This window comes from Salvelinus alpinus, chromosome 6 (assembly GCF_045679555.1).
Source record: "Salvelinus alpinus chromosome 6, SLU_Salpinus.1, whole genome shotgun sequence".
Lineage (NCBI taxonomy): Eukaryota > Metazoa > Chordata > Actinopteri > Salmoniformes > Salmonidae > Salvelinus > Salvelinus alpinus.
Genome location: NC_092091.1, coordinates 18,289,831 through 18,316,955, shown reverse-complemented (window position 1 = coordinate 18,316,955; position 27,125 = coordinate 18,289,831). Strand labels below are relative to the sequence as shown.

Here is a 27,125-nt window from a genome sequence, read left to right as displayed (position 1 = left end):
ATGTGCCTTTCCAAATCATGTCCAATCAATTGAATTTACCACAGGTGGACTCCAATCAAGTTGTAGAACACTCAAGGATGACCAATGGAAACAGGATGCAGCTGAGAGTCTCATAGTAAAGAGTCAGAATACTTAGTTGGATAGCAACTAAGAGGGATGCAAGAGTATTATCTTTTCATTCAGATTATATCAATCTATCTTTGATTCTCATGCTAATCCAGGGGGATTAATGGCTAAATAATTCCTGTGTTGAGGTCGTAATCTAAGGGAAAAGTGTCAGTGGAGCAGATCGCTGGCGATTAATCACAATTCTTCTAGGGATAACTGTCAATTGTTTTTAGGTTCCATGCCTATTGACGTTCTCTATTTGTGACAAGTATGTTCATATGATGGAATATTGCAATTTTTTTATTTATTTTATTTAACCTTTATTTAACCAGGTAGGCAAATTGAGAACACGTTCTCATTTACAATTGCGACCTGGCCAAGATAAAGCAAAGCAGTTCGACACATACAACAACACATAGTTACACATGGAGTAAAACAAACATATAGTCAATAATACAGTGAAAAAAAAAATAATAAGTCTATATACAATGTGAGCAAGTGAGGTGAGATAAGGGAGGTGAAGGCAAACAAATATATGTATAAATAAATAAAAATATAAAAGGCCATGGAGGCGAAGTGAGTACAACACAGCAAGTAAAATAAAAACTAAAAAAACAATGGAATGGTTGGTTTGCAGTGGAAGAAAGTGCAAAGTAGAGACAGAAATAATGGGGTGCAAAGGAGCAAAATAAATTAATAAATAAATACAGTAGGTAAAGAGGTAGTTGTTTGGGCTAAATTGTAGATGGGTTATGTACAGGTGCAGTAATCTATGAGCTGCTCTGACAGCTGGTGCTTAAAGCTAGTGAGGGAGATAGGTGTTTCCAGTTTCAGAGATTTTTGTAGTTCGTTCCAGTCATTGGCAGCAGAGAACTGGAAGGAGAGGCGTCCAAAGGAAGAATTGGTTTTGGGGGTGACTAGAGAGATATACCTGCTGGAGCGCGTGCTACAGGTAGGTGCTGCTATGGTGACCAGCGAGCTGAGATAAGGGGGGACTTTACCTAGCAGGGTCTTGTAGATGACCTGGAACCAGTGGGTTTGGCGACGAGTATGAAGCGAGGGCCAGCCAACGAGAGTGTACAGGTCGCAGTGGTGGGTAGTATATGGGGCTTTGGTGACAAAACGGATGGCACTGTGATAGACTGCATCCAATTTATTGAGTAGGGTTTTGGAGGCTATTTTGTAAATGACATCACCGAAGTCGAGGATTGGTAGGATGGTCAGTTTTACAAGGGTATGTTTGGCAGCATGAGTAAAGGATGCTTTGTTGCGGAATAGGAAGCCAATTCTAGATTTGACTTTGGATTGGAGATGTTTGATGTGAGTCTGGAAGGAGAGTTTACAGTCTAACCAGACACCTAGGTATTTGTAGGTGTCCACATATTCTAAGTCAGAGCCGTCCAAAGTAGTGATGTTGGACAGGCGGGCAGGAGCAGGCAGTGATCGGTTGAAGAGCATGCATTTGGTTTTACTTGTATTTAAGAGCAGTTGGAGGCCACGGAAGGAGAGTTGTATGGCATTGAAGCTCGCCTGGAGGGTTGTTAACACAGTGTCAAAAGAAGGGCCAGAAGTATACAGAATAGTGTCGTCTGCGTAGAGGTGGATCAGAGAATCACCAGCAGCAAGAGCGACATCATTGATGTAAACAGAGAAGAGAGTCGGTCCAAGAATTGAACCCTGTGGCACCCCCATAGAGACTGCCAGAGGCCCGGACAACAGACCCTCCGATTTGACACACTGAACTCGATCAGAGAAGTAGTTGGTGAACCAGGCGAGGCAATCATTAGAGAAACCAAGGCTGTCGAGTCTGCCAATGAGGATGTGGTGATTGACAGAGTCAAAGGCCTTGGCCAGGTCAATGAATACGGCTGCACAGTATTGTTTCCTATCGATGGCGGTTACGATATCGTTTATGACCTTGAGCGTGGCTGAGGTGCACCCATGACCAGCTCTGAAACCAGATTGCATTGCGGAGAAGGTGTGGTGGGATTCGAAATGGTCGGTAATCTGTTTGTTGACTTGGCTTTCGAAGACCTTAGAAAGGCAGGGTAGGATAGATATAGGTCTGTAGCAGTTAGGGTCAAGGGTGTCACCCCCTTTGAAGAGGGGGATAACCGCAGCTGCTTTCCAATCTTTGGGGATCTCAGACGACACGAAAGAGAGGTTGAAGAGGCTAGTAATAGGGGTGGCAACAATTTCAGCAGATAGTTTTAGAAAGAAAGGGTCCAGATTATCTAGCCCGGCTGATTTGTAAGGGTCCAGATTTTGCAGCTCATTTAGAACATCAGCTGACTGTATTTGGGAGAAAGAGAAATGGGGAAGGCTTGGGCGAGTAGCAGAGGGGAGGGCAGTGCTGTTGTCCGGGGTAGGGGTAGCCAGGTGGAAAGCATGGCCAGCCGTAGAAAAATGCTTATTGAAATTCTCAATTATAGTGGATTTGTCGGTGGTGACAGTGTTTCCTATCTTCAGAGCGGTTGGAAGCTGGGAGGAGGTGTTCTTATTCTCCATGGACTTTACGGTGTCCCAGAACTTTTTTGAATTTGTGTTGCAGGAAGCAAATTTCTGCTTGAAAAAGCTAGCCTTGGCTGTTCTAACTGCCTGTGTATATTGGTTTCTGGCTTCCCTGAAAAGTTGCATATCACGGGGGCTGTTCGATGCTAATGCAGAACGCCATAGGATGTTTTTCTGTTGGTTCTCTCCTGACCTGACTGCCCTTAACCAAGGGCTATATCTGTTCCTGGTTCTAAATTTCTTGAATGGGGCATGCTTATTCAAGATGGTGAGGAAGGCATTTTAAAAAAATGACCAGGCATCCTCTACTGACGGGATGAGATCAATATCCTTCCAGGATACCCCGGCCAGGTCGATTAGAAAGGCCTGCTCGCTGAAGTGTTTCAGGGAGCGTTTGACAGTGATGAGTGGAGGTCGTTTGACCGCTGACCCATTACGGATGCAGGCAATGAGGCAGTGATCGCTGAGATCTTGGTTGAAAACAGCAGAGGTGTATTTGGAGGGCAAGTTTGTTAGGATGATATCTATGAGGGTACCCGTGTTTACGGAATTGGGGTGGTACCTGGTAGGTTCATTTATAATTTGTGTGAGATTGAGGGCATCAAGCTTAGATTGTAGGGTGGCTGGGGTGTTGAGCATGTTCAAATTTAGGTCGCCTAGCAGCACGAGCTCTGAAGATAGATGGGGGGCAATCAGTTCACATATAGTGTCCAGAGCACAGCTGGGGGCAGAGGGTGGTCTATAGCAGGCGGCAACGGTGAGAGACTTGTTTTTAGAGAGGTGGATTTTTAAAAGTAGAAGTTCAAATTGTTTGGGAACAGACCTGGATAGTATAACAGAACTCTGCAGGCAGTCTTTGCAGTAGATTGCAACACCGCCCCCTTTGGCCGTTCTATCTTGTCTGAAAATCTTGTAATTGGGGATGAAAATGTCTGAATTTTTGGTGGTCTTTCTAAGCCAGGATTCAGACACGGCTAAAACATCCGGGTTGGCAGAGTGTGCTAAAGCAGTGAACAAAACAAACTTAGGGAGGAGGCTTCTAATGTTAACATGCATGAAGCCAAGGCTATTACGGTTACAGAAGTCATCAAAAGAGAGCGCCTGGGGAATAGGAGTGGAGCCAGGTACTGCAGGGCCTGGATTCACCTCTACATCACCAGAGGAACAGAGGAGGAGTAGGATAAGGGTACGGCTAAAAGCTATGAGAATTGGTCGCCTAGAGCTACTAGAGCAGAGAGTAAAAGGAGGTTTCTGGGGGCGATAAAATAGTTTAAAGGAATAATGTACAGACAAAGGTATGGTAGGATGTGAATACAGTGGAGGTAAACCTAGGTATTGAGTGATGATGAGAGAGATATTGTCTCTAGAAACATCATTGAAACCAGGTGATGTCATCGCATATGTGGGTGGTGGAACTGAGAGGTTGGATATGGTAGAGAGAGCAGGGCTAGAATCTCTACAGTGAAATAAGCCAATAAACACTAACCAGAACAGCAATGGACAAGGCATATTTACATTAAGGAGAGGCATGCTAATCGAGTGATCAATAAGGGTCCAGTGAGTAGAGGTTGGTTGGGGTCGTGGCGATCCAGACAGCTGGCCGGGTATATGGCTATCGGTAGCAGCATAGGATGGAGGTCTGTTTGTAGATACCTCGTGCGTTTCCGTCGGTAGGTTAGTGGGGTTCCGTGTAGTGGGGTTCCGTGTGGTAGAGGGGATCAATCCAAATTGGCAAAATAGATATAGTGACCCAAGGAAAAAATAAAATAAATAAATAATAATAATAATAATAGTTGTCCAATATACTTGTTCAAATAGCAGCCGATAAGACAGCTAACGATTAGCGGGCCTCAGATGAGCGTTCAGGTAACGTCGGGACGGAGGTGCCAGTTGGATAAATCCCTCGGGCAGATAACGTCGGCAGTCAGTCGCGGCAGTCAGTCGTGAAGGCCCGGTGGGGTTCCGTATCTGCAGCAGCAACAAAAGAAACGGGTCCGGATGGTGATGGAACTCCTCAGCTGGCTAGCTCCAGAATGATTAGAGTTTGCTCCGGGGTCGACGTAAGCCAATAGTCACACGGTTTGCAGCTAGCTAGCTGCGAAATCAAGGTACAAGTGTCCAGAGCCTGCGGCTGGAATCCGGGGAAACTGAGAGAAAAAGAGTCCCGGAATGCTCCGGTCCGAGTCGCGTTGCACAAAAGTGCCGGTAGATTATCGAGCTAAAGGAATAGCTGATGACCACTAAACGTGGGCAGCTGAAACACCAACGCTAGCCAGCAAACCGGCTAATTTCGGGGCAGCTACAGATTAGCTTCTGGCTAGCTATCGGAGTAGCTTCTGGTTAGCTTTCAGGCTAGCTTCTGAATTAGCCCCTGGCTAGCTTCCACGATGGATTTTCAGATTGAGGTAAATAATACTTTTTGTAATTGGTGAAGCGGGTTGCAGGAAAGCTTTTGCAGGAAAGCTTTTGTAGTTGAGTTCTTGGATAATAAAATAGATAAAAGATATGCGAAGAAAGGTGTAAATATATATATATACAGGACACGAACAATACGGAACAGAAAAAGACGTCTGAACTGCTAAGCCACCTTGGACGAACTTCAATCATACAGCGCTATGAAAAAGGTATACATTTACCTCGATCCTGACTAGTCTCCCAGTCCCTGCCGCTGAAAAACAACCCCATAACATAATGCTGCCAACACAGTTCACTGAAGGGATGGTGCCAGGTTTCCTGCAGACGTGACGCTTGGCATTTAGGCCAGAGTGTTTAATCTTGGTTTCATCAGACCAGAGAATCTTGTTTCTCAGGGTCTGAGTCCATTAGATGCCTTTTGGCAAACTCCAAGCGGGCTGTCATGTGCCTTTTATTGAGGAGTTGCTTCCGTCTGGCCACTCTACCATAAAGGCCTGATTGGTGGAGTGCTGCAGAGATGGTTGTCCTTCTGGAAGGTCTTCCATTTCCACAGAGGAACTCTGGAGCTCTGTCAGTGACCATCGGATTTTTGGTCACCTCCCTGACCAAGGCACTTCTCCCCTGATTGCCCAGTTTGGCCGGGTGGCCAGCTCTAGGAAGAGTCTTGGTGGTCCCAAATTTATTCCATTTATAAAATGGAGGCCACTGTGTTCTTGGGGACCTTCAATGCAGCAGAAATGTTTTGGTACCCTTCCCCAGATCTGTGCCTCGAAACAATCTTGTCTCTGAGCTCCATAGACAATTCCTTTGACCTCATGGCTTGGTTTCTGCTCTGACATGCCCTGTCAACTGTGGGACATTATATAGATGGGCATGTGCCTTTCCAAATCATGTCCAATCAATTGAATTTACCACAGGTGGACTCCAATCAAGTTGTAGAACACTCAAGGATGACCAATGGAAACAGGATGCAGCTGAGAGTCTCATAGTAAAGAGTCAGAATACTTAGTTGGATAGCAACTAAGAGGGATGCAAGAGTATTATCTTTTCATTCAGATTATATCAATCTATCTTTGATTCTCATGCTAATCCAGGGGGATTAATGGCTAAATAATTCCTGTGTTGAGGTCGTAATCTAAGGGAAAAGTGTCAGTGGAGCAGATCGCTGGCGATTAATCACAATTCTTCTAGGGATAACTGTCAATTGTTTTTAGGTTCCATGCCTATTGACGTTCTCTATTTGTGACAAGTATGTTCATATGATGGAATATTGCAATTTTTTTATTTATTTTATTTAACCTTTATTTAACCAGGTAGGCAAATTGAGAACACGTTCTCATTTACAATTGCGACCTGGCCAAGATAAAGCAAAGCAGTTCGACACATACAACAACACATAGTTACACATGGAGTAAAACAAACATATAGTCAATAATACAGTGAAAAAAAAAATAATAAGTCTATATACAATGTGAGCAAGTGAGGTGAGATAAGGGAGGTGAAGGCAAACAAATATATGTATAAATAAATAAAAATATAAAAGGCCATGGAGGCGAAGTGAGTACAACACAGCAAGTAAAATAAAAACTAAAAAAACAATGGAATGGTTGGTTTGCAGTGGAAGAAAGTGCAAAGTAGAGACAGAAATAATGGGGTGCAAAGGAGCAAAATAAATTAATAAATAAATACAGTAGGTAAAGAGGTAGTTGTTTGGGCTAAATTGTAGATGGGTTATGTACAGGTGCAGTAATCTATGAGCTGCTCTGACAGCTGGTGCTTAAAGCTAGTGAGGGAGATAGGTGTTTCCAGTTTCAGAGATTTTTGTAGTTCGTTCCAGTCATTGGCAGCAGAGAACTGGAAGGAGAGGCGTCCAAAGGAAGAATTGGTTTTGGGGGTGACTAGAGAGATATACCTGCTGGAGCGCGTGCTACAGGTAGGTGCTGCTATGGTGACCAGCGAGCTGAGATAAGGGGGGACTTTACCTAGCAGGGTCTTGTAGATGACCTGGAACCAGTGGGTTTGGCGACGAGTATGAAGCGAGGGCCAGCCAACGAGAGTGTACAGGTCGCAGTGGTGGGTAGTATATGGGGCTTTGGTGACAAAACGGATGGCACTGTGATAGACTGCATCCAATTTATTGAGTAGGGTTTTGGAGGCTATTTTGTAAATGACATCACCGAAGTCGAGGATTGGTAGGATGGTCAGTTTTACAAGGGTATGTTTGGCAGCATGAGTAAAGGATGCTTTGTTGCGGAATAGGAAGCCAATTCTAGATTTGACTTTGGATTGGAGATGTTTGATGTGAGTCTGGAAGGAGAGTTTACAGTCTAACCAGACACCTAGGTATTTGTAGGTGTCCACATATTCTAAGTCAGAGCCGTCCAAAGTAGTGATGTTGGACAGGCGGGCAGGAGCAGGCAGTGATCGGTTGAAGAGCATGCATTTGGTTTTACTTGTATTTAAGAGCAGTTGGAGGCCACGGAAGGAGAGTTGTATGGCATTGAAGCTCGCCTGGAGGGTTGTTAACACAGTGTCAAAAGAAGGGCCAGAAGTATACAGAATAGTGTCGTCTGCGTAGAGGTGGATCAGAGAATCACCAGCAGCAAGAGCGACATCATTGATGTAAACAGAGAAGAGAGTCGGTCCAAGAATTGAACCCTGTGGCACCCCCATAGAGACTGCCAGAGGCCCGGACAACAGACCCTCCGATTTGACACACTGAACTCGATCAGAGAAGTAGTTGGTGAACCAGGCGAGGCAATCATTAGAGAAACCAAGGCTGTCGAGTCTGCCAATGAGGATGTGGTGATTGACAGAGTCAAAGGCCTTGGCCAGGTCAATGAATACGGCTGCACAGTATTGTTTCCTATCGATGGCGGTTACGATATCGTTTATGACCTTGAGCGTGGCTGAGGTGCACCCATGACCAGCTCTGAAACCAGATTGCATTGCGGAGAAGGTGTGGTGGGATTCGAAATGGTCGGTAATCTGTTTGTTGACTTGGCTTTCGAAGACCTTAGAAAGGCAGGGTAGGATAGATATAGGTCTGTAGCAGTTAGGGTCAAGGGTGTCACCCCCTTTGAAGAGGGGGATAACCGCAGCTGCTTTCCAATCTTTGGGGATCTCAGACGACACGAAAGAGAGGTTGAAGAGGCTAGTAATAGGGGTGGCAACAATTTCAGCAGATAGTTTTAGAAAGAAAGGGTCCAGATTATCTAGCCCGGCTGATTTGTAAGGGTCCAGATTTTGCAGCTCATTTAGAACATCAGCTGACTGTATTTGGGAGAAAGAGAAATGGGGAAGGCTTGGGCGAGTAGCAGAGGGGAGGGCAGTGCTGTTGTCCGGGGTAGGGGTAGCCAGGTGGAAAGCATGGCCAGCCGTAGAAAAATGCTTATTGAAATTCTCAATTATAGTGGATTTGTCGGTGGTGACAGTGTTTCCTATCTTCAGAGCGGTTGGAAGCTGGGAGGAGGTGTTCTTATTCTCCATGGACTTTACGGTGTCCCAGAACTTTTTTGAATTTGTGTTGCAGGAAGCAAATTTCTGCTTGAAAAAGCTAGCCTTGGCTGTTCTAACTGCCTGTGTATATTGGTTTCTGGCTTCCCTGAAAAGTTGCATATCACGGGGGCTGTTCGATGCTAATGCAGAACGCCATAGGATGTTTTTCTGTTGGTTAAGGGCAGTCAGGTCAGGAGAGAACCAAGGGCTATATCTGTTCCTGGTTCTAAATTTCTTGAATGGGGCATGCTTATTCAAGATGGTGAGGAAGGCATTTTAAAAAAATGACCAGGCATCCTCTACTGACGGGATGAGATCAATATCCTTCCAGGATACCCCGGCCAGGTCGATTAGAAAGGCCTGCTCGCTGAAGTGTTTCAGGGAGCGTTTGACAGTGATGAGTGGAGGTCGTTTGACCGCTGACCCATTACGGATGCAGGCAATGAGGCAGTGATCGCTGAGATCTTGGTTGAAAACAGCAGAGGTGTATTTGGAGGGCAAGTTTGTTAGGATGATATCTATGAGGGTACCCGTGTTTACGGAATTGGGGTGGTACCTGGTAGGTTCATTTATAATTTGTGTGAGATTGAGGGCATCAAGCTTAGATTGTAGGGTGGCTGGGGTGTTGAGCATGTTCAAATTTAGGTCGCCTAGCAGCACGAGCTCTGAAGATAGATGGGGGGCAATCAGTTCACATATAGTGTCCAGAGCACAGCTGGGGGCAGAGGGTGGTCTATAGCAGGCGGCAACGGTGAGAGACTTGTTTTTAGAGAGGTGGATTTTTAAAAGTAGAAGTTCAAATTGTTTGGGAACAGACCTGGATAGTATAACAGAACTCTGCAGGCAGTCTTTGCAGTAGATTGCAACACCGCCCCCTTTGGCCGTTCTATCTTGTCTGAAAATCTTGTAATTGGGGATGAAAATGTCTGAATTTTTGGTGGTCTTTCTAAGCCAGGATTCAGACACGGCTAAAACATCCGGGTTGGCAGAGTGTGCTAAAGCAGTGAACAAAACAAACTTAGGGAGGAGGCTTCTAATGTTAACATGCATGAAGCCAAGGCTATTACGGTTACAGAAGTCATCAAAAGAGAGCGCCTGGGGAATAGGAGTGGAGCCAGGTACTGCAGGGCCTGGATTCACCTCTACATCACCAGAGGAACAGAGGAGGAGTAGGATAAGGGTACGGCTAAAAGCTATGAGAATTGGTCGCCTAGAGCTACTAGAGCAGAGAGTAAAAGGAGGTTTCTGGGGGCGATAAAATAGTTTAAAGGAATAATGTACAGACAAAGGTATGGTAGGATGTGAATACAGTGGAGGTAAACCTAGGTATTGAGTGATGATGAGAGAGATATTGTCTCTAGAAACATCATTGAAACCAGGTGATGTCATCGCATATGTGGGTGGTGGAACTGAGAGGTTGGATATGGTATAGAGAGCAGGGCTAGAATCTCTACAGTGAAATAAGCCAATAAACACTAACCAGAACAGCAATGGACAAGGCATATTTACATTAAGGAGAGGCATGCTAATCGAGTGATCAATAAGGGTCCAGTGAGTAGAGGTTGGTTGGGGTCGTGGCGATCCAGACAGCTGGCCGGGTATATGGCTATCGGTAGCAGCATAGGATGGAGGTCTGTTTGTAGATACCTCGTGCGTTTCCGTCGGTAGGTTAGTGGGGTTCCGTGTAGTGGGGTTCCGTGTGGTAGAGGGGATCAATCCAAATTGGCAAAATAGATATAGTGACCCAAGGAAAAAATAAAATAAATAAATAATAATAATAATAATAGTTGTCCAATATACTTGTTCAAATAGCAGCCGATAAGACAGCTAACGATTAGCGGGCCTCAGATGAGCGTTCAGGTAACGTCGGGACGGAGGTGCCAGTTGGATAAATCCCTCGGGCAGATAACGTCGGCAGTCAGTCGCGGCAGTCAGTCGTGAAGGCCCGGTGGGGTTCCGTATCTGCAGCAGCAACAAAAGAAACGGGTCCGGATGGTGATGGAACTCCTCAGCTGGCTAGCTCCAGAATGATTAGAGTTTGCTCCGGGGTCGACGTAAGCCAATAGTCACACGGTTTGCAGCTAGCTAGCTGCGAAATCAAGGTACAAGTGTCCAGAGCCTGCGGCTGGAATCCGGGGAAACTGAGAGAAAAAGAGTCCCGGAATGCTCCGGTCCGAGTCGCGTTGCACAAAAGTGCCGGTAGATTATCGAGCTAAAGGAATAGCTGATGACCACTAAACGTGGGCAGCTGAAACACCAACGCTAGCCAGCAAACCGGCTAATTTCGGGGCAGCTACAGATTAGCTTCTGGCTAGCTATCGGAGTAGCTTCTGGTTAGCTTTCAGGCTAGCTTCTGAATTAGCCCCTGGCTAGCTTCCACGATGGATTTTCAGATTGAGGTAAATAATACTTTTTGTAATTGGTGAAGCGGGTTGCAGGAAAGCTTTTGCAGGAAAGCTTTTGTAGTTGAGTTCTTGGATAATAAAATAGATAAAAGATATGCGAAGAAAGGTGTAAATATATATATATACAGGACACGAACAATACGGAACAGAAAAAGACGTCTGAACTGCTAAGCCACCTTGGACGAACTTCAATCATACAGCGCTATGAAAAAGGTATACATTTACCTCGATCCTGACTAGTCTCCCAGTCCCTGCCGCTGAAAAACAACCCCATAACATAATGCTGCCAACACAGTTCACTGAAGGGATGGTGCCAGGTTTCCTGCAGACGTGACGCTTGGCATTTAGGCCAGAGTGTTTAATCTTGGTTTCATCAGACCAGAGAATCTTGTTTCTCAGGGTCTGAGTCCATTAGATGCCTTTTGGCAAACTCCAAGCGGGCTGTCATGTGCCTTTTATTGAGGAGTTGCTTCCGTCTGGCCACTCTACCATAAAGGCCTGATTGGTGGAGTGCTGCAGAGATGGTTGTCCTTCTGGAAGGTCTTCCATTTCCACAGAGGAACTCTGGAGCTCTGTCAGTGACCATCGGATTTTTGGTCACCTCCCTGACCAAGGCACTTCTCCCCTGATTGCCCAGTTTGGCCGGGTGGCCAGCTCTAGGAAGAGTCTTGGTGGTCCCAAATTTATTCCATTTATAAAATGGAGGCCACTGTGTTCTTGGGGACCTTCAATGCAGCAGAAATGTTTTGGTACCCTTCCCCAGATCTGTGCCTCGAAACAATCTTGTCTCTGAGCTCCATAGACAATTCCTTTGACCTCATGGCTTGGTTTCTGCTCTGACATGCCCTGTCAACTGTGGGACATTATATAGATGGGCATGTGCCTTTCCAAATCATGTCCAATCAATTGAATTTACCACAGGTGGACTCCAATCAAGTTGTAGAACACTCAAGGATGACCAATGGAAACAGGATGCAGCTGAGAGTCTCATAGTAAAGAGTCAGAATACTTAGTTGGATAGCAACTAAGAGGGATGCAAGAGTATTATCTTTTCATTCAGATTATATCAATCTATCTTTGATTCTCATGCTAATCCAGGGGGATTAATGGCTAAATAATTCCTGTGTTGAGGTCGTAATCTAAGGGAAAAGTGTCAGTGGAGCAGATCGCTGGCGATTAATCACAATTCTTCTAGGGATAACTGTCAATTGTTTTTAGGTTCCATGCCTATTGACGTTCTCTATTTGTGACAAGTATGTTCATATGATGGAATATTGCAATTTTTTTATTTATTTTATTTAACCTTTATTTAACCAGGTAGGCAAATTGAGAACACGTTCTCATTTACAATTGCGACCTGGCCAAGATAAAGCAAAGCAGTTCGACACATACAACAACACATAGTTACACATGGAGTAAAACAAACATATAGTCAATAATACAGTGAAAAAAAAAATAATAAGTCTATATACAATGTGAGCAAGTGAGGTGAGATAAGGGAGGTGAAGGCAAACAAATATATGTATAAATAAATAAAAATATAAAAGGCCATGGAGGCGAAGTGAGTACAACACAGCAAGTAAAATAAAAACTAAAAAAACAATGGAATGGTTGGTTTGCAGTGGAAGAAAGTGCAAAGTAGAGACAGAAATAATGGGGTGCAAAGGAGCAAAATAAATTAATAAATAAATACAGTAGGTAAAGAGGTAGTTGTTTGGGCTAAATTGTAGATGGGTTATGTACAGGTGCAGTAATCTATGAGCTGCTCTGACAGCTGGTGCTTAAAGCTAGTGAGGGAGATAGGTGTTTCCAGTTTCAGAGATTTTTGTAGTTCGTTCCAGTCATTGGCAGCAGAGAACTGGAAGGAGAGGCGTCCAAAGGAAGAATTGGTTTTGGGGGTGACTAGAGAGATATACCTGCTGGAGCGCGTGCTACAGGTAGGTGCTGCTATGGTGACCAGCGAGCTGAGATAAGGGGGGACTTTACCTAGCAGGGTCTTGTAGATGACCTGGAACCAGTGGGTTTGGCGACGAGTATGAAGCGAGGGCCAGCCAACGAGAGTGTACAGGTCGCAGTGGTGGGTAGTATATGGGGCTTTGGTGACAAAACGGATGGCACTGTGATAGACTGCATCCAATTTATTGAGTAGGGTTTTGGAGGCTATTTTGTAAATGACATCACCGAAGTCGAGGATTGGTAGGATGGTCAGTTTTACAAGGGTATGTTTGGCAGCATGAGTAAAGGATGCTTTGTTGCGGAATAGGAAGCCAATTCTAGATTTGACTTTGGATTGGAGATGTTTGATGTGAGTCTGGAAGGAGAGTTTACAGTCTAACCAGACACCTAGGTATTTGTAGGTGTCCACATATTCTAAGTCAGAGCCGTCCAAAGTAGTGATGTTGGACAGGCGGGCAGGAGCAGGCAGTGATCGGTTGAAGAGCATGCATTTGGTTTTACTTGTATTTAAGAGCAGTTGGAGGCCACGGAAGGAGAGTTGTATGGCATTGAAGCTCGCCTGGAGGGTTGTTAACACAGTGTCAAAAGAAGGGCCAGAAGTATACAGAATAGTGTCGTCTGCGTAGAGGTGGATCAGAGAATCACCAGCAGCAAGAGCGACATCATTGATGTAAACAGAGAAGAGAGTCGGTCCAAGAATTGAACCCTGTGGCACCCCCATAGAGACTGCCAGAGGCCCGGACAACAGACCCTCCGATTTGACACACTGAACTCGATCAGAGAAGTAGTTGGTGAACCAGGCGAGGCAATCATTAGAGAAACCAAGGCTGTCGAGTCTGCCAATGAGGATGTGGTGATTGACAGAGTCAAAGGCCTTGGCCAGGTCAATGAATACGGCTGCACAGTATTGTTTCCTATCGATGGCGGTTACGATATCGTTTATGACCTTGAGCGTGGCTGAGGTGCACCCATGACCAGCTCTGAAACCAGATTGCATTGCGGAGAAGGTGTGGTGGGATTCGAAATGGTCGGTAATCTGTTTGTTGACTTGGCTTTCGAAGACCTTAGAAAGGCAGGGTAGGATAGATATAGGTCTGTAGCAGTTAGGGTCAAGGGTGTCACCCCCTTTGAAGAGGGGGATAACCGCAGCTGCTTTCCAATCTTTGGGGATCTCAGACGACACGAAAGAGAGGTTGAAGAGGCTAGTAATAGGGGTGGCAACAATTTCAGCAGATAGTTTTAGAAAGAAAGGGTCCAGATTATCTAGCCCGGCTGATTTGTAAGGGTCCAGATTTTGCAGCTCATTTAGAACATCAGCTGACTGTATTTGGGAGAAAGAGAAATGGGGAAGGCTTGGGCGAGTAGCAGAGGGGAGGGCAGTGCTGTTGTCCGGGGTAGGGGTAGCCAGGTGGAAAGCATGGCCAGCCGTAGAAAAATGCTTATTGAAATTCTCAATTATAGTGGATTTGTCGGTGGTGACAGTGTTTCCTATCTTCAGAGCGGTTGGAAGCTGGGAGGAGGTGTTCTTATTCTCCATGGACTTTACGGTGTCCCAGAACTTTTTTGAATTTGTGTTGCAGGAAGCAAATTTCTGCTTGAAAAAGCTAGCCTTGGCTGTTCTAACTGCCTGTGTATATTGGTTTCTGGCTTCCCTGAAAAGTTGCATATCACGGGGGCTGTTCGATGCTAATGCAGAACGCCATAGGATGTTTTTCTGTTGGTTAAGGGCAGTCAGGTCAGGAGAGAACCAAGGGCTATATCTGTTCCTGGTTCTAAATTTCTTGAATGGGGCATGCTTATTCAAGATGGTGAGGAAGGCATTTAAAAAAAATGACCAGGCATCCTCTACTGACGGGATGAGATCAATATCCTTCCAGGATACCCCGGCCAGGTCGATTAGAAAGGCCTGCTCGCTGAAGTGTTTCAGGGAGCGTTTGACAGTGATGAGTGGAGGTCGTTTGACCGCTGACCCATTACGGATGCAGGCAATGAGGCAGTGATCGCTGAGATCTTGGTTGAAAACAGCAGAGGTGTATTTGGAGGGCAAGTTTGTTAGGATGATATCTATGAGGGTACCCGTGTTTACGGAATTGGGGTGGTACCTGGTAGGTTCATTTATAATTTGTGTGAGATTGAGGGCATCAAGCTTAGATTGTAGGGTGGCTGGGGTGTTGAGCATGTTCAAATTTAGGTCGCCTAGCAGCACGAGCTCTGAAGATAGATGGGGGGCAATCAGTTCACATATAGTGTCCAGAGCACAGCTGGGGGCAGAGGGTGGTCTATAGCAGGCGGCAACGGTGAGAGACTTGTTTTTAGAGAGGTGGATTTTTAAAAGTAGAAGTTCAAATTGTTTGGGAACAGACCTGGATAGTATAACAGAACTCTGCAGGCAGTCTTTGCAGTAGATTGCAACACCGCCCCCTTTGGCCGTTCTATCTTGTCTGAAAATCTTGTAATTGGGGATGAAAATGTCTGAATTTTTGGTGGTCTTTCTAAGCCAGGATTCAGACACGGCTAAAACATCCGGGTTGGCAGAGTGTGCTAAAGCAGTGAACAAAACAAACTTAGGGAGGAGGCTTCTAATGTTAACATGCATGAAGCCAAGGCTATTACGGTTACAGAAGTCATCAAAAGAGAGCGCCTGGGGAATAGGAGTGGAGCCAGGTACTGCAGGGCCTGGATTCACCTCTACATCACCAGAGGAACAGAGGAGGAGTAGGATAAGGGTACGGCTAAAAGCTATGAGAATTGGTCGCCTAGAGCTACTAGAGCAGAGAGTAAAAGGAGGTTTCTGGGGGCGATAAAATAGTTTAAAGGAATAATGTACAGACAAAGGTATGGTAGGATGTGAATACAGTGGAGGTAAACCTAGGTATTGAGTGATGATGAGAGAGATATTGTCTCTAGAAACATCATTGAAACCAGGTGATGTCATCGCATATGTGGGTGGTGGAACTGAGAGGTTGGATATGGTATAGAGAGCAGGGCTAGAATCTCTACAGTGAAATAAGCCAATAAACACTAACCAGAACAGCAATGGACAAGGCATATTTACATTAAGGAGAGGCATGCTAATCGAGTGATCAATAAGGGTCCAGTGAGTAGAGGTTGGTTGGGGTCGTGGCGATCCAGACAGCTGGCCGGGTATATGGCTATCGGTAGCAGCATAGGATGGAGGTCTGTTTGTAGATACCTCGTGCGTTTCCGTCGGTAGGTTAGTGGGGTTCCGTGTAGTGGGGTTCCGTGTGGTAGAGGGGATCAATCCAAATTGGCAAAATAGATATAGTGACCCAAGGAAAAAATAAAATAAATAAATAATAATAATAATAATAGTTGTCCAATATACTTGTTCAAATAGCAGCCGATAAGACAGCTAACGATTAGCGGGCCTCAGATGAGCGTTCAGGTAACGTCGGGACGGAGGTGCCAGTTGGATAAATCCCTCGGGCAGATAACGTCGGCAGTCAGTCGCGGCAGTCAGTCGTGAAGGCCCGGTGGGGTTCCGTATCTGCAGCAGCAACAAAAGAAACGGGTCCGGATGGTGATGGAACTCCTCAGCTGGCTAGCTCCAGAATGATTAGAGTTTGCTCCGGGGTCGACGTAAGCCAATAGTCACACGGTTTGCAGCTAGCTAGCTGCGAAATCAAGGTACAAGTGTCCAGAGCCTGCGGCTGGAATCCGGGGAAACTGAGAGAAAAAGAGTCCCGGAATGCTCCGGTCCGAGTCGCGTTGCACAAAAGTGCCGGTAGATTATCGAGCTAAAGGAATAGCTGATGACCACTAAACGTGGGCAGCTGAAACACCAACGCTAGCCAGCAAACCGGCTAATTTCGGGGCAGCTACAGATTAGCTTCTGGCTAGCTATCGGAGTAGCTTCTGGTTAGCTTTCAGGCTAGCTTCTGAATTAGCCCCTGGCTAGCTTCCACGATGGATTTTCAGATTGAGGTAAATAATACTTTTTGTAATTGGTGAAGCGGGTTGCAGGAAAGCTTTTGCAGGAAAGCTTTTGTAGTTGAGTTCTTGGATAATAAAATAGATAAAAGATATGCGAAGAAAGGTGTAAATATATATATATACAGGACACGAACAATACGGAACAGAAAAAGACATCTGAACTGCTAAGCCACCTTGGACGAACTTCAATCATACAGCGCTATGAAAAAGGTATACATTGTAGAAGTATCTTAGAGCAGCGTTTCATAGGCTTAAAGGAAAGATTCACCCATTTTGAATGTTATTGCTTTTATGCATCTGAGTAATGTCCTATCGATTCCCTAGGTCATTTCATGTTTATCGGAGGTATTGGCCTTCAAGCAGGCAGAAATTTGGCCGGTATGAAGTAGCATTACGATAAAGCCACTCTCACTACACTGGAAGTTAATAGAAATAAGACTTTTAGATTGTGAAATTGTCTATCATACATGTCAGATTTCAATACTGGGCAATGTCAACTCGCAAGGTTGTCTTCTCTCGAATGAGCCATTGATCATATTCTTGCGTTATTCCAACCTCAAGAACTGTGTAATTTAACAGAGGATCTAGCACATTTCTCCTATGTCTGCCTCTTCAGTCCAGGGTGCATTGCATGGTGCCATTGCAAATTTCAGAGTCCACTCTGTGGCACATCGATCTGCAAGTTGAACATGGATGCTGGCCTTCTAGGCAGAGTTGCAAAGAAAAAGCCATATCTCAGACTGGCCAATAAAAAGAAAAGATTAAGATGGGCAAAAGAACAGACACTGGACAGAGAAACTCTGCCTAGAAGGCCAGCATCCCGGAGTCGCCTCATCACTGTTGACGTTGAGACTGGTGTTTGCGGGTACTATTTAATGAAGCTGCCAGTTGAGGACTTGAGGCACCTGTTTCTCAAACTAGACACTAATGTACTTGTCCTCTTGCTCAGTTGTGCACCAGGACCTCCCACTTTTTTTTAAGAGCCAGTTTGTGCTGTTCTCTGAACGGAGTAGTTCACAGCGTTGTACAAGATCTTCAGTTTATTGGCAATTTCTCACATGGAATAGCCTTCATTTCTCAGAACAAGAAGAAAGTTCTTTGTTTCTGGCCATTTTGAGCCTGTAATCGAACCCACAAATGCTGATGCTCCAGATACTCAACTAGTCTAAAGGCCAGTTGTATTGCTTCTTTAATAAGCAAAACAGTTTTCAGCTGTGCTAACATAATTGCAAAAGGTGTTTTTAATGATCAATTAGCCTTTTAAAACAATAAACTTGGATTAGCTAACACAACGTGCTGTGCTATTGGAACACAGGAGTGATGGTTGCTGATAATGGGCCTCTGTACGCTTATGTAGATATACCATTAAAGATTAGATGTATTTATAAAGCCCTTTTTACATCAGCTGATGTCACAAAGTGCTGTACAGAAACTCAGCCTAAAACCCCAACAGCAAGCAATGCAGAAGTAGAAGCACGGTGGCTAGGGAAAAAATTAATCTACCGTTACCAGCTACAATAGTCATTTACAACATTAACAATGTCTGCACTATATTTCTGATCAATTTGATGTTATTTTAATGGATGCATTTTTAATAACTTTTCGAACACAAGGACATTTCTAAGTGACCCCAAACTTTTGAATGGTAGTGTATAAAAATGATGCCGATTCATGAGGCACAGGTAGCCTGGTGGTTAGAGCATTGGACTAGTAACCGAAAGGTTGCAAGATCGAATCCCCGAGCTGACAAGGTAAAGAAAATCTGTTGTTCTGTCCCTGAAAAAGGCAGTTAACCCACTGTTTCTAGGCCGTCATTGAAAATAAGAATTTGTTCTTAACTGACTTGCCTAGTTCATTAAAAGGAAACATAAAAAATGATTTCGACTGGCTGAGAATCTGCGGTCTGTCGTCCTGACACAATCAGAACTACAGGACAGCTGGAGGTCGAATTTCAATATTGAAACAATGTTGCAAATGTTGGAGACAACAAAGTTAATACAAATCTCCGCTGTTGAAAACCAAACGCTAGTCCAAAAAAAAAAGTGAGATAATATCTCGATGCTTTTTTACAGTGGAGATCTAGTATATAACATGCCTGGCTGGGCTGATGAGACAGTGGATTGTGCAGTCAGATGGAATAGTGAATAGGCATTTCAACTTCATACCCTTAGCCAGTGGTATCTTGTGTAATAGACACCGGCTGGAACGCGGTTTTAACCAAATCAACATCCAGGATTAGACCCACCCGTTGTATAATTGTTAATTAAATACTACCACCCAATAAGCACTTAGTGACTTACGCTTTAGAGCTTCGCAGTGTTTCTTTATGGCTGCTGGAGTTAAATGCAAAAAGTTTAGAATCTGAAACAGACAAGAGTTTTCATAAATGCCTGTATGATCTGACAGCACAATACAATATGCCTTAAATGGTACAAATTATTTCCATCCCAATGCATAATCAAAAGCTCTGACATGTCAGGTTGGAGGTGAGGAACTGACCTTGATGAGCTCTAGGTTGCCCTTCTTCTCCGGAGGCACCCCTCTCTTCACTGGGAAGCCCATGCGGACAGGCAGGGGCACAGAGCCCTGTCTGAAGGGGGCAGCGGTCGGGTACACTGCTGTCCAGTCCTGGTCTACAGGCATCCTATCTGTCCTGGGGTCACCCGCCTGACACACCATGGAGACAGGGAACAGAGAAAAAGGCGACTAATTAGAGATGTCACAACAACTTCAAAATATAGCTTTATTTCTGTCAATATACAGCTTCGTCTAAACTTGATAATACATTCCTCAGAATTAGTTTTATTGGTAAATTATCTGGGCTGATTTCATGACGTGAGCCTCTACCCAGGGACCATAATGTGCTGTAGCCAGAAAGAGTCATGTTGGCGTGCTTGTTGGGTTGTGTAGTCTATATATTTTGAATGTCTTTGTATATTTCCACTTAATTTGTATACTAGAGGGCACTATGTTGGGTCATGGGTCACTGTTTACTTCAGCACACAGGTAGCAATGATGGCTTGTGAGACTAGCACACAAGTGACCAGAAAGTTGTATTTATTTAGGTGACAAGAAAATTGTGGATGCCGCCCAGGTATGGAGTGTAAACAATTCTCACCATTTACACCTTGGAACTATGATAACGTTATTCACTTATGGTAATTAGCTAACTTGTACGGCTACATCTGCCAGTATGTAATGTTTTTAATCTTTACTGCTATAAAACCCAACCAAAAATCTACATTTGGATTAGTTAAGATTGTAACGAGCTAATGTGAAAGTGGTACAATTTGGCGATACCACCTTCGTTCTTGATTTGGCCAAACGTACAGTATCTTCAAAAACATGTCCCTGTCTAGTTGCAGGTGGTTCGTCAGACTTTTGAAAATGCTCAGTTATTATTATGTTATCTGTAACATTACAAGTAAAAGTCTAAATTGTTAATATACATTTAAAATGTCTAGTTGCGGGACGAAGCTATCGCTCTTTAAGGTTGCTCAAACATTTTCTGTGGTACACCAAACAGACCGCGGTAGACAGTTTCAGGTTGGATATTCGACGGATATTCGCGCTTCCAAACCACTTGAGCCACAGACTCCAAATAAAGTGTCATGATACCGGAAAAATTGCGCACAGCATTGCACAGGTATTATTTTCACGATTTTGACATTAATTAGCTTTCCAAAGCGAATAAACATGTGGAAATGTGAGCAGCATTTTGTATTCCTAGTTGAATTAATGAGCTATCGAATTTCAATAGCTCATTGGCTCAAACAAGGTTCAGAATGTCCACTGACTACCCTTTTATATTGCACACCCTTTGGTTTGTCCATTTTCATCTCACACATTTTTACATACATTTTTCAAACTTTCTAATTTCAATAGCTCCTTAGTAATATGACCTACTGGACTCAAACAAGATTCAGAATGTCCACGGACTGGCGGAGATGGGCGCCGCGAGGCATCCAGTGTGGTAACGCGACCGATCCCGGAGAAGCTGACGGGAGCCCCGGGGAGAGTTCTCTTTTCTTTGTGAAGGGCAGGGCACCCTGGAATGGGTTCGCCCCGAGAGATGGGCCCAAGCCCTGGAAAGTGTTGTAGTTTCAGCGCCGTCCGGTGAGCTCTCCCTGGCCCTTGAAAATCAGAGCGAGAGGTTTTAAATCTCATGCCGGGCCGTACACATATCCGCAGCAGGTCTCCAAGGTGAACAGCCTCTGGCATGTTATAAGAATGTAGGTAAGGGAAGTTGGCAAAAGAGATTCGTAACTTCGGGATAAAGATTGGCACTAACGGCTGGGTCGGTCAGGCTGGGGTGCGAAGTGGGGCTGGGCTCGAGCCGCCTCTAGGGGAGCAGTCGCTCCGTCGCCCTCCTCTCACCACCATTGGAAGCTCGTTGTGCGGCCCATCTCGCGGTCTCTCGTGTGTGGTCTCACAAGGGGCTGCGTGCGAGAGTTCGTCGGGGTGGTGTCAGTCAGTGGGCCGAAGGCAGACCGGTGGGGGATTGGGTCCGGCGGCGGCAACTCTAGACGCTCGCCAGGCCCTTCTCGTGGATCTCCCCAGCCCCACACATTGTAGGTGGGGAGGTCTCCTCTACGCTCACTAGACTTGAGGCGGATACTAAACCCATTGGCCCCGCAATGATAGGGCATTGCATGGATCTGGCTCATGCCCTACGAAGTGGGAAGAGGTATCGCCAGCTTATCTGGGGAGGGAGGCCTACATCTGATGTGGGTAGTACCATCCACACCCATTGATTTGCTACGGAACCATAAAACAGATGGAAGCCTAGGTTCCCACTGGGCACGGATCACTGAATGTCAACTTCATGAAATTCAAAGGAGCGTACTCACCTGTCGTGGTCATACTCAAAATCACCCGTGGGGTGACTGTGACCCCCACCTCATGTCAAAGTGAGGAATATCAATGAAGCGCTGGTAAAGGTGGTTCCTATGGTTCTGTCCCGGAGGGCTGACTGGGCAAGCAATTGATTGAAAGGGGATGATTATTATTTTCTGTTGCCGCTAGATACTGTGAGGGGTATTTGGTTCTCAAGCCTATAAGTATTGCACTGGCACTTCATGCAGATTGGGTGTAAAAAATAAACAGTTAAAGTCTGCTGAAGGTTAGTAGTGGCAACTGATGTCCAGTTTGTAAGACAGAAAAGCCTCTGATGATACCACTGGGAGTTACTCAGGGGCTGGGCGCAGTACTCAGGCTGTGGAGGTTGGGGACTTAGTCTATGAGCGGATAAAAGCGTGCGGGTCACCAGGTGCACAGAGCTTGTTTCAGGTTACTAGGTGCACAAGGAGGCCTCCATCAAGGCGGGGGGCACTCTGAGTCCAAGCAGGGGTGGCCAGACTCAGGGGCAGCACTCAGGCCATGGAGGTTGGAGTGGGGACTTAGTCTGTGAGCAGAAAAAAGTGGGCGGATCACCAGGCGCACGTGGTTCCTGACAGTGGGACTATAGATTTCTTAGTAATTCCAGGGAGTAAGCTATACTCTAAGGCCAGGGGAGAGGGGTGCTGACCAGGTAGGGAGAGTAGGTGTGGAGGCCTGGAGGTCTGTAGTAGAGGTCGACCGATTATGATTTTTCAATGCCGATACCGATTATTGGAGGACAAAAAAAGACGATACCGATTAAATCGGCTGATTTATATATTTTTTAAAAAGTTTTTAATATATATATATATATATCATACACACACATTTTTGTAATAATGACAATTGCAACAATACTGAATGAACACTTTTATTTTAACTTAATATAATACATAAATACACACACAGCTCTGAAATGACAATGATACTGAAGTCTGCTTAGGAGACAAATACTCTCAACTGTTTGAATAAAAATAGAGTTTAAGTTACCTGTGATGAATGTTGAAAACAAAAACTTTAATTTCTATATGTAGGAAATCCTATTTTAATAATGGGCATGGTAAGAATTGACAACCAAAGTGCGAGTCATAATTCCCATGACACCTTCTAGCAAAATCTGAAAAGCGGTTCCTTCATTTATTTCATAGGATATTTTTAGATTCACTTAAAATAAGGTCTGTGTTTCGTGTAGGCTTACATCACCGTGCCAATTTTATAACTGTGTAGATATCCATAGGACAAGGTAACTCTGATCAATATTGGCTAAATATAAGCGAAGATAAAAACATTTGTAGAGTGGATTTATGAAAATATGTTGACAAACGTTACCTTATCCTAGTGAGATTTACACAGGTATCAAAACGTCGAGGCGGTTTAAGCCTGCACGAAACACAGACCTTATTTGAAGTAGATCAAGACATTCTCTATGGAAGACATGAATGGTAAAATAACGAAGGAACCCCTTTTAAATTCAGCCGCAAGTTATTACAGGAATTATAACGCGTCGACTATCTCTCTAAACCATATACCTTTGACTAATCCGGAAATTATCACCTCGAAAACAAAACGTTTATTCCATTCCGTATTTCATCTAACGGGTGGCATCCATGAGTCTAAATATTCCTGTTACATTGCACAACCTTCAATGTTGTCATAATTACGTAAAATTCTGGCAAATTAGTTCGCAAAGAGCCAGGCGGCCCAAACTGTTGCGTATACCCTGACTCGGCGTGCAATGAACGCAAGAGAAATGACACAATTTCACCTGGTTAATATTGCCTGCTAACCTGGATTTCTTTTAGATAAATATGCAGGTTTAAAAATATATACTTGTGTATTGATTTTAAGAAAGGCATTGATGTTTATGGTTAAGTACACATTGGAGCAATGACAGTCATTGATTGATTGTTTTTTATAAGATAAGTTTAATGCTAGCTAGCAACTTACCTTAGCTTATTGCATTCGCTAACAGGCAGGCTCCTCGTGGAGTGCAATGTAATCAGGTGTTAGAGCATTGGACTAGTTAACTGTAAGGTTGCAAGATTGGATCCCCCGAGCTGACAAGGTTAAAAATCTGTTCCTAGGCCGTCATTGAAAATAAGAATGTGTTCTTAACTGACTTGCCTAGTTAAATAAAGTTTAAATAAAGGTGTAATATTTTTTTAAATAGGCAAATCGGCCCACAAAAATACCGATTTCCGATTGTTAAGAAAACTTGAAATCGGCCCGATTAATCGGTCGACCTCTAGTCTGTAGTTCCAGGGAGTAAGCTACACACTCTCAGGCCCAGGGCAGGCAGGCGGGCAGGGAGTGTAGGCCTAGAGGCCAGGAGTCAGAGGTCACCAGGTCAATGTGGGCCTACCTGGAGGTCAGGAAGGCCCCAGGGAGAAGGCCCAAGTGAACAAGTGTGTGAGTGACACTGTCCTTCAGTGGGGCAGAGTAGGCAAATTCATGTAAAATCTTGTGATATGAAAATGGACACACTAAAGGATGTGCAATGTGTAGGCCCACTGAGTAGACTTTCTGAACCATGTTTGAAGTCAGTATGTCACATGACCAAGGAGCTATTGAAATGTAACATTTTGAATAATTAATGTCAAATCGTGTGAGATGAAAATGGACAAACTAAAGGGTGTGCAATATAGAAGGGTAGTCAGTGGACATTCTGAACCTTGTTTGTGGTCAGTAGGTCACATGACCAAGAAGCTATTGATATTAGAAACATTGCAAAACATGGAAAATTAATGGAAAATTGAGTGAGATGAAAATGGACAAACTAAAGGGTGTGCAACGTGTAGGGCCGCTGAGTGTACATTCTGACCCTTGTTTTAAGTCAGTAGGTCACATGACCAAAGAGCTATTAAATAAAAAAAATGTAAATGAATAATTTAAAATAGTGCGAGATGTAAATCGACAAAAAAAAAACGTGTGCTCAATGTGGTTGCCACCGGGTTAGCTAGAACCAGTTTTGAACGTTTTAGGAATAATGGTTAAAGAGCTATTGAAATGTGAAAAATGTGATGTGTCACTATGTTGACGGTCCCTAACTGCTGTTGGTGGACGCAAGGAAAACTACAGGTGAATATCCAACCTGAAACTGTCTTTACCTCCGTACCAAACAGCACCTATCCTGTAACTGCTAATGGAGCATCCATCACATTAGCCCGTTACAATCCGCTAGCTACGCTTGGATTGGAAAATATTTGTTTTGCACACGTTTATGAACATTTGCAATCCCACCTGTGTTCGAGTGAGTATCATGAACTTTGACTCGTTACAACAAACATTACTTGTTCCTCACCTCTCTCCGTGGGCTTCTGTTAGGAAAGCCTAAAATTGATATTGATTGTGTCAGAAAAACATATCCAATTTCATTGGGCTCCCGAGTAGCGCATCGGTCTAAGGCACTGCATTTCAGTGCCAGAGACATCACTACAAACACACTGGTTCGATTCTAGGCTGTATCACAACCGGCCGTGATTGTAAATCTGAATTTGTTCTTAACGGCCTAGTAAAATAAAGGTTACATTAAAAAACGTTTTTAAATGAAGCTAACCATGTTGTCTAATTTTCTTAGGAAACAATCGGGACCATGTTAGCAGGTTCCTCGTCGTGACAGCATATTGCATGTAAACTCACCTTTATTCTGACGAGAATTATTAGTAGACAAGGCCGTCGCGCATGTAGCCCTATTTAACGGGTTAAGCACATGAATTCCATAAATGCGACCATTTATTTGTCCTAAGGACAAAATGGATTTGTTCATTGTGTGTGCAGCCATGTTTGACCATGTAATGTCAACCTATGGCAAGTCGAGAGGGACAGTTTTTTTTAGCGAAACAGAACGCGCAGACAAGATTGGTATCAGTGCCCCCCTTTGATATAGATAATGAACTGCAATTTGCGAACAGGTGAAAGCATTTAGCCAACAAAGGTTTATTATGTATTTCGTAAAATGTATGCCTATTTTAGAATTTCCGAATTTCTTTATCTGTTAGACTACATTTTAAGAGCTCATATAACATTTAATTGTGTTTATGTAGTTTGAGTACCAGTCTCCTCAGCTAACATTCCACTCTTGTTCATGCCACTCCTTACCAGCAATCTCAATGTTCAGTATGTGCTGGATTTGAATTGCTCATTGGTTGTTGGATATAACATGACTATTTTCCATGACAACATGTCAAGCCTAGAAAATATAATTCGAATGTATAACAACGTCAAAAACAAACATTTACCAGGTAGCTAGGCAAGTTGTTGTATTTCGAGGCTTAAAATCAAACCTAAGACGTTTTCTGGTTGGAATTGCAGTATGTATTTAGTTTGAGAATTTAGACATGAGTTTGCAACTTTTGACAGACTGGTTTCATCTCTGGACAAACAGAAAATGGTTGCTATAGCAATCGGATACCAACGTGTTCTGTGAAGAAAAAAAGGTGTTCCAATATTTGCATAATCGTTGTGATTGGAGGATAGGTGTGAGGTTTATCGAATAGGATTCATATTTAATCAGAATATTCATATTTGAAGTTGGCAGACTAAAGTCAGTTTCTTTGGCACATGACATGGAGTACAGGGAGTGGATTAGCTAAAGAGACTGGTACCCAGGCTAGTGTTTATGGACTATTTATGCCATTCAACTGTTAAACTTGGGATATCCTAGCTCTCATGATCATTATCTAAAAAAACGTACGCTAGTGTTTCTGATTGTATTCATAATCTTACTTGGTTCATCCTTGGTAGACAATACAATTTATTTGCGCCGCTGAGGTCACGTGCGTCAGGTGGATAATGCTGAGCACAAGATGAAAGGTTCCAGTGTATTTCAGCAGCATCCCTGCCGCCGTGCGCGTACTGCCACCAGCTGTTGCTTTTAGCAAGCACAACACTATCCAGTTCGTGACAGACGCACTTCAGAGACAAGCTGCGAAAGGATAGAAACAACTACCTGAGTTGTTTTTTTCTTCTAATTTCTGTATTCTAATGTTCCCTTTTTCCATGGTGTCCACTGTAATTTACGCACAAACACGTCTTACATCTGGGTACCACTTTGAAGGGAACTGAATGTCCTCAGCTGAAAGGTAAGTTCACTTTTCTTTTTATTTTAACATTAAATTAATTTGGGCTATCTGAAATGATTACTTTTTTACAATAAAATATGTTAAGAGTTATATCCCTATAGGACATTTGAAATAACTAATAGCTGAAATGGAAACATCCTAATATTCCATTGCAAATATTTCTGTATTTTGTGTTGTCTGGCAGATACATGTTTTTGAAAGCTCATCCAACACATCTGATCTGTTAGTTTGATGGCTCAAAACATACATTTATAGGTCGGTTGTCAGTTTCTTATACAGGTAAAGATAAACATAATTACAGATGTGCTCTAATCATCAT

At 43.9% G+C, this 27,125-nt stretch overlaps 1 pseudogene; it reads right to left on the bottom strand.

The window, feature by feature from the left end:
- The window catches only part of LOC139577987 (small ribosomal subunit protein mS35-like), a 30,105-nt pseudogene extending 8,591 nt beyond the window's left edge, over nt 1-21,514 (bottom strand).
- Between the last annotated feature and the right edge of the window lie 5,611 nt (nt 21,515-27,125).